The following is a 10,284-nucleotide window of genomic DNA, read 5'->3' on the forward strand; positions in this document are numbered from 1 at the left end:
GGCAAAAATTTGAAATATCATGAGTAGTTTTTGCACAGTTTGCATTTTCAATGAATTTATTGAAGATCCCTCATACAGGTGAGACCCAGGCTTGAGGATTTTGCCCAAATTGCACAGGGGATTCTGATGGCCAACAAGGTTGAAAGCCACTTGGGTTATCTGTGCCATACTCTAGGGAGAACCAAAATGCTGTTCTCCCTGGTCTGAACAGAACGTGCACTTGGTGCCCATTGAAGTATATTATGCAAAGCCTGCAGATGGCATGCCACCAGACTGATGTGGGCTGCACAGGTTTTGTTTAACCTGTAAAGTATTATTGTTTTTTAATTGTGAAATATTTCAAGCATACAGAACAGCAGGAACAATAATATAATAAAAACTTATGAACCTACCCGCCAGTCTAACAAATCTTATCATTTTGCCATATTTATTACAGATTTTTATTAAAGTAATAAAACATTACAGATGCAATAGAAGTCCTTTGTGTCCTTTTCCCCTTTCTTCCTCAATTAATCCCTCTCCATTGTAAAAACTAGCATTGGAGTCTATCATTCCAATCCATATTTCACTATGTATTTATTCAAAGACTGTATATAGTGTTATTTTTCTGTTTTTAAACATTACATATATGATATCAGATTTTGTACAGTGTTTTATAAAATTGGGCCAATATTTAAACTGAGAAATTTCACATAAAATCGGTTTTGTTGGCTTCTTGTGAAACCATGGGAAGATCTGGCAACACTGAGCTGGCTTTCTGGCATGACAATGCACCGTACTGGGCCAGCACTCTTTGGTGAGACTTGGTCTCAATGCTCACACTGTGTAGACATATGTGCATGCACCTGGACTCTGTCTCCTTTGATGTGGGTTTGGGCCCTGATCCTGAACTTCCTTCCAATATTCTTTCCTTTCTTCAAGGCCATTTCTGTTGTCCTCTCTTAAGTGCCTAATGTCAAAGATGTCTACCTCTGAATGTTTCCCTCAGTTCCCATTCTGCCCTCTCCTCTTTTTTATGTGGTTTTCAGTTTTATTTTCTTACCATTCCTGCCATTTTGCTTGGGATTCTTGACTTTATCACCAGAAGGGAATAGGTTTGTTTCTGTAAAAAGTATTTATTATTATTTTTAATTTGAACAGAGAGAGACAGAGACAGAGAGAGACATAGAGAGAGAGATAGAGAAAGGAAACTTGAGAAGGAAAGCCTCCAGGTCTGGGACTTGAACTGCAGTCAGCCATGTGGAAGTCTAGCACCTTAACCCCTATGCCACCTACCAGCCCCAGGTTTGTTTGTGTTTTAATGATAAAGAGTGCAAATACACATGGGAGAAAGTGAGAGAGAGAGAGAGAGAGAAAGAGAGAGAGAGAGAGAGAGAGAACTCTTGACAACATCTTGTCACCCAGTTGACCCCTTTCCACAGCACCTCCAGCTCCCAGAACCTTGGGGTCCTGTGTGCAGGCCAACCCGGAATCCTGAACCTGAGACTACACATGGCTTCCAGCCTTGCTTGGAACCATGTTACTGTGCTGTGCCACAACATGGGATGTGTTTTCTGGTTTTGTTTGAGATGTTGCAGGAGGTAGTAAAAGAAGTTACTTTGATTAGCAAATGGTCACATTACATCTCTGTGACCTCTGGCTTTGACTATTCTCCTTAATGTGTTCACAAATTTTAGTAACTTCTGGGGGTAGCTGGGGCTCCAGAAGCCTGGACACTGGATAAATGGGTTTTACAATTATTTTTCCCCTTTCTTAATGATAGAGCATATGTGCATATTTGAGAGAGAGAAAGAGAGATGTGAGCACCCTCCTTAGGGTCTAGTCAGTACGCTAGCCCCTTCCAGTCTTCATGCCTATCTAATCCTGGACACTGGTGCATATGCCTGGCAAGTTTCAGGCTGTCCAGGCAGGGAATGGAACTACAATTGGCCACATGGGATACAGCTTTCTATAAACAGTGTTTAAGCACTGTGCTATGCGGCCAGTCCTAGGTCATACAACTAAACACTGAGATAGTTTTAGCTTTTATTTTTTCACAGTAGTTGGCAAAGTGCTATATATTTCATAGCTGTTAAAAATATATCTACTGGGGATCAGCAGGCTTTGCAGTGGGCCAAGCAGGTGGTTAAGGCACTGGTCTCTCACATGGTCGAATGCAGTTTGAGTCCTGGACCTGGCAGCTTGAAAATCATGTGGGCACATGTGCGTGCATGCCCAAAATTCCAAGGAGAATGGAGGAGTAAGGATTGTGGTGTGACCTTTCCCTCTGGGGGTGGAGGGTGACTTTTCACTTTCCCTCTCACTGTCTCTGTCTCTTCTGGTGTGCATGCACACCCCATGGCAAAACCAAACACAAACAAATAAATATATATATTTACTGAACAAAAGAATATTAGTAAGTTAAATTGTGTTTTATTTATACCTCATTCTTTACAAGCCAGGTCAGTTCCTGACCCTCCTTTGTTTTAGGGAACACGGGTAGTCCAAGACACCTCTCCTGATAAAGATCTGAACTTGTCAGGGGAAGTCAGAGAGACTGAGATGGATGAGTGTTTATGATTTGTAGATTGTTTTGGTGGAAGGATTTTTTAATAGAAATTAAAATACCTTGATACATCCTTGGTATTTGGAAGAATTTGAGAAGGATGAGCAAATATTTTCAGGAAGTATTGTCTCTTGTGTAAAAGAATGGATCCGTCTTGTTCTTTAATAGAGGTAGTGTGAAAGAATCAAATTGATCTAAATTATATTTTTATGTCATTCTGCTTGGAATGGGATTAACAGGTTTAAGACAGATGATAGCATAAAAGAAATCTGTGTACGACACAGAGGACTATAATGCCTTCTGGTGTTTTAGACAAGGACAACTCTTGCTAAATATAGACGTCCTTCCCTTTGGTAGAGATAGTAGGGCTTCTAGAAAGCCCTTTCTCTATCACGACTGAAATCATGACCAGAAACTTCTGAGATTAATGAAGAGGCATTAACTGTCACAAGAGCATTTTTGCATGTAATATAAAATGCAATAGAAAGCCAATTTCAAAAGCTGCTTGGAAAATAAATAAAACTATATATCTGGAAATTATAATTCATGTACGTATAATCCCTTAAATCACATGTGATAAATATAAAAGTATGTTTTTGCAACAATTTGGTTTAAAATAGACTTAAACTTCTTTCCATTTATAGTTGGGAAACAGATACTAATAACACTCTAAAATTCAGTTTTGTTAAGCCTAATAAAATTGAATTACACCACTTCTGGATTTTGGATAATAGTTAGCATCAGCTATGTCATTAGAAAGCACAAAGACACTGCTACCATAAGTGTAAGATGGCTTGGTCTTCAAAGTTGAAAGGTTTCATATATTCCTTTTTTTTTTCTTTGAAAGGTTTTTGCCATAGGGCACGTGCACTCGCTAGAAAGACAGAAAGAGACAGAGAGACAGAAAGCGAGAAATCACCCCCCAGGGGGGATGACCACACTACAATCCCTTCTCCTCCATTCTCCTCTCGGGATCTTGGGCACACACACACACGCGCCTCGCGTGAGTTAAAGTCACTGGGTCTGGGACTCAAACCACTGTTGACCACATGGGAGTCCAGCGACATAGCCATTATGCTAACTGCTGGTCCCAAAGGTTTCATATATTCTTGAATGCCTTTTTTTAGGTGGACATTTGACATCTCTGCTGGACATACATTCAGATATTTATTAGGTCATTGGAAAAGTCATGATATATTTTTCTGTTCTTCTATGCAAAAATGAATCATGACTTTCCTGACGGCCCAAAAACATGTTTGCAAGTTCTTTTTTTTTCCCCCCATTTAAGTGTGTTGTAGTTGAAAGTCCAGGGTTTGCCAGAGTGGAGATTCCAGAGCAGTGGGTAATTTTCATTACTGTTCGTTGATAAAGCCGGTCCAAATAAAATGCAATTGGCAGAAGGACAAATCCTGTAATCCCACTGAATTACTTTTTTAGGGCTGCTATAACCAAGTACCAAAAGCTGGGTGACTTAAGACAACAGATAATTATCCTCTCACAGTTGGAGGCTAAACCTTCGAAATCAATGTTATCAGAGTTGGTTTCTACTGGAAGTTCTGAGAGAGAGTTTGCTTCTAGTGGTTCTCAGCAATTCTTGCTGTTCCTTGATTTATAGATACAGTACTCCAATCCCTGCCTCCACCATCTAGCAATCTATATGTGATCTATCGGTGTGTGTATGTCTGTCTGTCTCTGTGTCCAAGTTACCTCTGGACACCAGTCAGTGGAGTAGGGCCTCTTCTAATTCAGTCTGGCCTCATCCTAACTTGATTGCAAGCACTTAGACCTTATTTTCAAATAAGGTCACACTCATAACTACCTGGGGTTAAGACTTTAAACCTTTTGGGAGACACAATTCAGCTTATAATACCCACTTTCTCCTGAGTCCTTCCCAGAATCAGAAATTCTAAAGCCACACATATCAGCTCATTTCATTCTTATAATCCTACAATCCAAAAATGACTATACCTGTTCTAAGAAAACAGAGCAGGAAAAGTTTAGGCTACCAGCTAGTAAGTGCAGAATAGGGATTTAAATCTGACTATGACTGATATAAAAAGTCCGTGTTCTTTCCACAGTCCATTCCCTGTCATCAGCTTAACAACAACAACAACAAAAGGATTCTTTTGAAGCAAACTTTTATGTCAAAATTTAGTGCTTTCATAACTTTTCCCTCAGAGTTATCAGAATGGTATGTTTGAGAGAGTTGGAAACCGCAAATATGATGATAGATTTTTTTTCCATACTTGAGAACATCTGGCTATTTCCCACCATACAGTGGCAGTGACTTCTTTTGTTAGATTACAGGTTAGTCATGGGATAAAGACCATCTGTCAATCAAAACATCTCATTCCTTCAACAGATAATTTTCTAAAACATATTATAAATTGCATTTGTGTACATCTATTTTTTACATGCATTGGGGTAATCTGATTTTTAAAGAATCTTATCTGTCATCAAGTTTCATTTCTCTGTTCCACAAATAATTTAAAAATCTACCCCCTCATCATTATCTTCAATATCATGACTTAATTCACATATGCATTTCTCTTACTTGACTATTGCAAAGACTTCCAAAAAGATCTCTCCACCTCCAGTTTCCTCCCATCTAATCCACTCTTGACATTGCTGAGTCATTCTGAAGCATTAAAACATGTTTTAATACATTTAAAAACTCTTTTCATGAAAGAAATGTTTACCTAGTGTACTCTATTAGTTGTTATTTGAGGTACTGGGACATGCAGGGAAGACAGGGATCAAACATTCCTTTCTTCGGGGTGTTTATAATCCATAAAGTTCATTACTGTGATTATTGTATCTTTGTCTGATGCATTTTGTTATGAATCTTGGCCAGTAACAATGATGATGATGGTGTTTTCCATTTTGTTGAATACCTACCTTATGTCAGCTATAATCCTAAATCCTTTCCATAAGAATCATGTCCTAAGAGACAGAGAAGCTATTATGATGCTGATTTTTGTACCCAAGGAAATTGAGACTCAAGAGTTTAAATCAATGCAAAGTCAGAGATTAAAAAAAAAAAATCTTAGAGGAGGCCCAGCAGGTGGTATAGTGGCTAAGGTGCTGGACTTCCATATGGCCAACAGCGTTTGGAGCCCCAGACCCAGTGGCCTGAAAATCACACCAGGTGCCTGTGTGTGTCCAAAGTGTCAAGAGTAAGGAATGCAACATGGCCATCCTCCCAGAGAAGTGATTTCTCACTTTCCCTCAAGCACTTAGACCTTATTTTCAAATAAGGTCACACTCATAACTACCTGGGGTTAAGACTTTAAACCTTTTGGGAGACACAATTCAGCTTATAATACCCACTTTCTCCTGAGTCCTTCCCAGAATCAGAAATTCTAAAGCCACACATATCAGCTCATTTCATTCTTATAATCCTACAATCCAAAAATGACTATACCTGTTCTAAGAAAACAGAGCAGGAAAAGTTTAGGCTACCAGCTAGTAAGTGCAGAATAGGGATTTAAATCTGACTATGACTGATATAAAAAGTCCGTGTTCTTTCCACAGTCCATTCCCTGTCATCAGCTTAACAACAACAACAACAAAAGGATTCTTTTGAAGCAAACTTTTATGTCAAAATTTAGTGCTTTCATAACTTTTCCCTCAGAGTTATCAGAATGGTATGTTTGAGAGAGTTGGAAACCGCAAATATGATGATAGATTTTTTTTCCATACTTGAGAACATCTGGCTATTTCCCACCATACAGTGGCAGTGACTTCTTTTGTTAGATTACAGGTTAGTCATGGGATAAAGACCATCTGTCAATCAAAACATCTCATTCCTTCAACAGATAATTTTCTAAAACATATTATAAATTGCATTTGTGTACATCTATTTTTTACATGCATTGGGGTAATCTGATTTTTAAAGAATCTTATCTGTCATCAAGTTTCATTTCTCTGTTCCACAAATAATTTAAAAATCTACCCCCTCATCATTATCTTCAATATCATGACTTAATTCACATATGCATTTCTCTTACTTGACTATTGCAAAGACTTCCAAAAAGATCTCTCCACCTCCAGTTTCCTCCCATCTAATCCACTCTTGACATTGCTGAGTCATTCTGAAGCATTAAAACATGTTTTAATACATTTAAAAACTCTTTTCATGAAAGAAATGTTTACCTAGTGTACTCTATTAGTTGTTATTTGAGGTACTGGGACATGCAGGGAAGACAGGGATCAAACATTCCTTTCTTCGGGGTGTTTATAATCCATAAAGTTCATTACTGTGATTATTGTATCTTTGTCTGATGCATTTTGTTATGAATCTTGGCCAGTAACAATGATGATGATGGTGTTTTCCATTTTGTTGAATACCTACCTTATGTCAGCTATAATCCTAAATCCTTTCCATAAGAATCATGTCCTAAGAGACAGAGAAGCTATTATGATGCTGATTTTTGTACCCAAGGAAATTGAGACTCAAGAGTTTAAATCAATGCAAAGTCAGAGATTAAAAAAAAAAAATCTTAGAGGAGGCCCAGCAGGTGGTATAGTGGCTAAGGTGCTGGACTTCCATATGGCCAACAGCGTTTGGAGCCCCAGACCCAGTGGCCTGAAAATCACACCAGGTGCCTGTGTGTGTCCAAAGTGTCAAGAGTAAGGAATGCAACATGGCCATCCTCCCAGAGAAGTGATTTCTCACTTTCCCTCTCTCTCTGTCTCTCTCCAGGTAATGTGTATGCCTTTTGGCAAAAACCTAAAAACGACAACAACAAAACAACCTTAGGAGGCAAGAATTAAATCTAGCACTTTTTCCTTCAAGGCTCTGGCCACATGTTATACCCTTCTCTTACATGTTCAAAGGGTTTATGAGTAAGCGACGGAACCCTATAGGAGCTCTTTGTAAAGCAAATAACCACTGTGATAATTTGCTTAGAAAATGACAATTTGGTATACTCAGTTTATCTAAAACAGTGATTTGCTGTCCAGGGGACATTTGACAATGTCTGGAGATCTTCTAGGTAGTCAAGATTTTAGGAGTGGGCATGCTACTGGCATCTAGTGAGTACTAGCCAGGGTTTCTCATTCTGTTTCAGCTGTGGTAACAACATCTACTAGGCAGGGAGGCTTATAACAACAAAAACTTATTCCTCACAGTTCAGGAGGCTGGGAAGTCCAAAATCAAGGTGTTAGTAAATTAGGTGTCTGGTAAGGACTTGTTCTCTGCTTTAAGGGCAGCGCCTTTGGCTGGGTCCTCAGGGTGAATAAGCTCCCTCAGGCTCTTTTAGAAAGATGCCAGTTCCATTTATGAGAACTGACCTCATGACCTAATCACCCTGTAAATCTGAAGGCTCTTAATATTATCACACTGAGGAATTAGGTCCCTAGCACTCTGGGGATTAGGTTCCAAAATATAAATTTGGTGGGACACAAATATTCAAACCATAGCATAAGGAGATATTACCTCTATTATAAAGATAATTATCTGGCACAACATATGAGGAGGTCTTCAAACAGTTCATGGAAAATACATATCATAAAAAACTATACATGAATTTCAAATTATATTTTGTACCAGAAATAAACTTCTAAAATTCCGTGTATTTTTCTTGAAGAACCCTTATAGTGCTGAGGTTGAGAAACCCTGACACATCTGAGATAGCTGTGTATACTTTAAAAATAGTAGACTCTTATTTTTCCTTTCTGTTTTATTTTTATATTTTTTATTTATTTTTCCTTTCTGTTCCTATTTTAAGGTCTCCAACTGAATGTATTCCTTATGTATGGAAACAAACCTGGTATATGTTTTAAGAACCTCCCTGCACCAAATTTCTATTTAAAATACAGTAATGTGATGGGTTTTCAGGGAAATTACACATCAGTTGACTAGTTTTAAAATACATTCACTTCTGAGTTTTAAGAACTTCATTCAATTGTTTATGGAAATATTAAGTTATAAATAAAATCTAATGCTTTTTACATATTTCAAACATATTCCTGTTCTGTTCTTCATACATAAAAATGACGCCAAAGACCACTTTGGCATCATTAGTAGACGGCAGGTTCTGGGGCTAATCATGGACATTCTACTTTAAACTGACTTCCTGGTAGAAATGATGTATCTGCACTGAGTCATCCACTCTCGCAAGTGGTCAACTTAGAACTACTTGCAAAGCAGGGACAGATACCTGGTCTGTGACTATACAGCAGTTATTCTTTATGGGAGACTAAATGATCAGTGTTTGATTCAAATCTACGACCTTGCTCTTGACAGCATCATGTTTTCCATCTTGGTTCCAAGAATTTTCCCGCCTTCATAATCCCACTTCATGATTCAAAGTCAAAACAGAAATTTACATGACAGAATGGGAGTCATATTTACTTTTAATGTTCCTGAAAAAGCCCTTAAAAGTTCTTTGGGGTGAGGTGGGACAGCCTTTGAAGAGGTGAGCAGGTGTACTTTGGCATAAAGCTCTTCGCCAGAGGCCTCACATTTGTTTATGGAGTCTGCCTCTTGACAGACATTAAAATCAATATACAGTTGTTGGTCACCTAGGCATGAGTATACACTTCCTTAGTTCAGCATCAATTTCTTCTCAAAGACCTGAGCATGAGAGTTGCTCTTCCCCAACCGTTCCACAATGCTCACGTGACTAAGTACACACTCATTTTCAGTTTTTATCAATGTTTTGGTTGGAAAATGAATTTTCCTCCTAACAACTTTCTGGGTTGCTTCTAATTATCTTTCAAAAACTTTAGAGATCTTTGTATATAAACTCAGTGGGCAAAGTCCTGGTCTTTCCTAGAGCTTTCATTGCATGTTCATTACTACTATCCACTTCTTTAGCAGTTGTCCTCAAGAGAACCAGGCAAGATCTTCTTGGCCAAATGACTAACAGGACCATTCGTCCACTGCACCAATTCAGCTCACCCTAAGCAAGATGTAACCTTGGTCTCTAACTGAGGAAGCACAGAAGACGTTCAATGTTAAATATGACACCTGTATTTAGGGAGACCTATGGCTTTACCATAGTCATTTTAAAGATGGGGTAATTTAGGGGTGTTGAAAAAGTAACAATTAAGCTTTTCACCGCAGTATTAATTTTTTGACGCCTGACATCTGCCCTCAGACGGATTAATGTGGCAGGTTATTAAAGTCATAGAATTAAAGTAAGTTGTCTAAATCTTTCCTACATTTCTTATTCTAACTTCACAGCCTCTTACATCGCCTCCCTGGGATCCAAGTGGCTTGGAACTAGTGAAGTCTGTGAACAGCCCGGGACCTAAAGAATCAGGTTTCACTTAGAAAAAGTAGGATTCCGATTAGATTAGGCAAGGTGGGAAAGGGAATTGGCAGGTAACGCGCCGGAAAGTTACAAGTTGGGTTATTATTTAACTCGCGTCCTACAAACCGATGCCGTGCAGGTGTCTCACTCGCTAACTTGTAAAAGAACTTCAGGTTCTCTTAGTTGAAGGAGACTTCTGAATCTGAGAACCTGGCGGCCATTCAACCACCCCGCCCCTAGGGTCCCCAGGGGGCGTCTTCTGGCGAGCCCGATTGTCTAGGACGAGAGCACAGGAAAGCAGGGAGTGAGGAGGGAGAAAGCCACCAGCCCCGAGAGCATACACAAAGCAGTTTTGCTCCCGTTTGTGGAAACTTCCCCAGGGGAAGAGACCGGAGGGAGCGGCGGGGCGGCGGTTCCCCGCGTGGAGGCAGAGAACAGCGCGCGCGAGGACCGGGACGCGCGGCGAGCGCGGCGGCC

This window comes from Tupaia chinensis, unplaced genomic scaffold, assembly GCF_000334495.1.
Source record: "Tupaia chinensis unplaced genomic scaffold, TupChi_1.0 Scaffold000381_1, whole genome shotgun sequence".
NCBI lineage: Eukaryota > Metazoa > Chordata > Mammalia > Scandentia > Tupaiidae > Tupaia > Tupaia belangeri.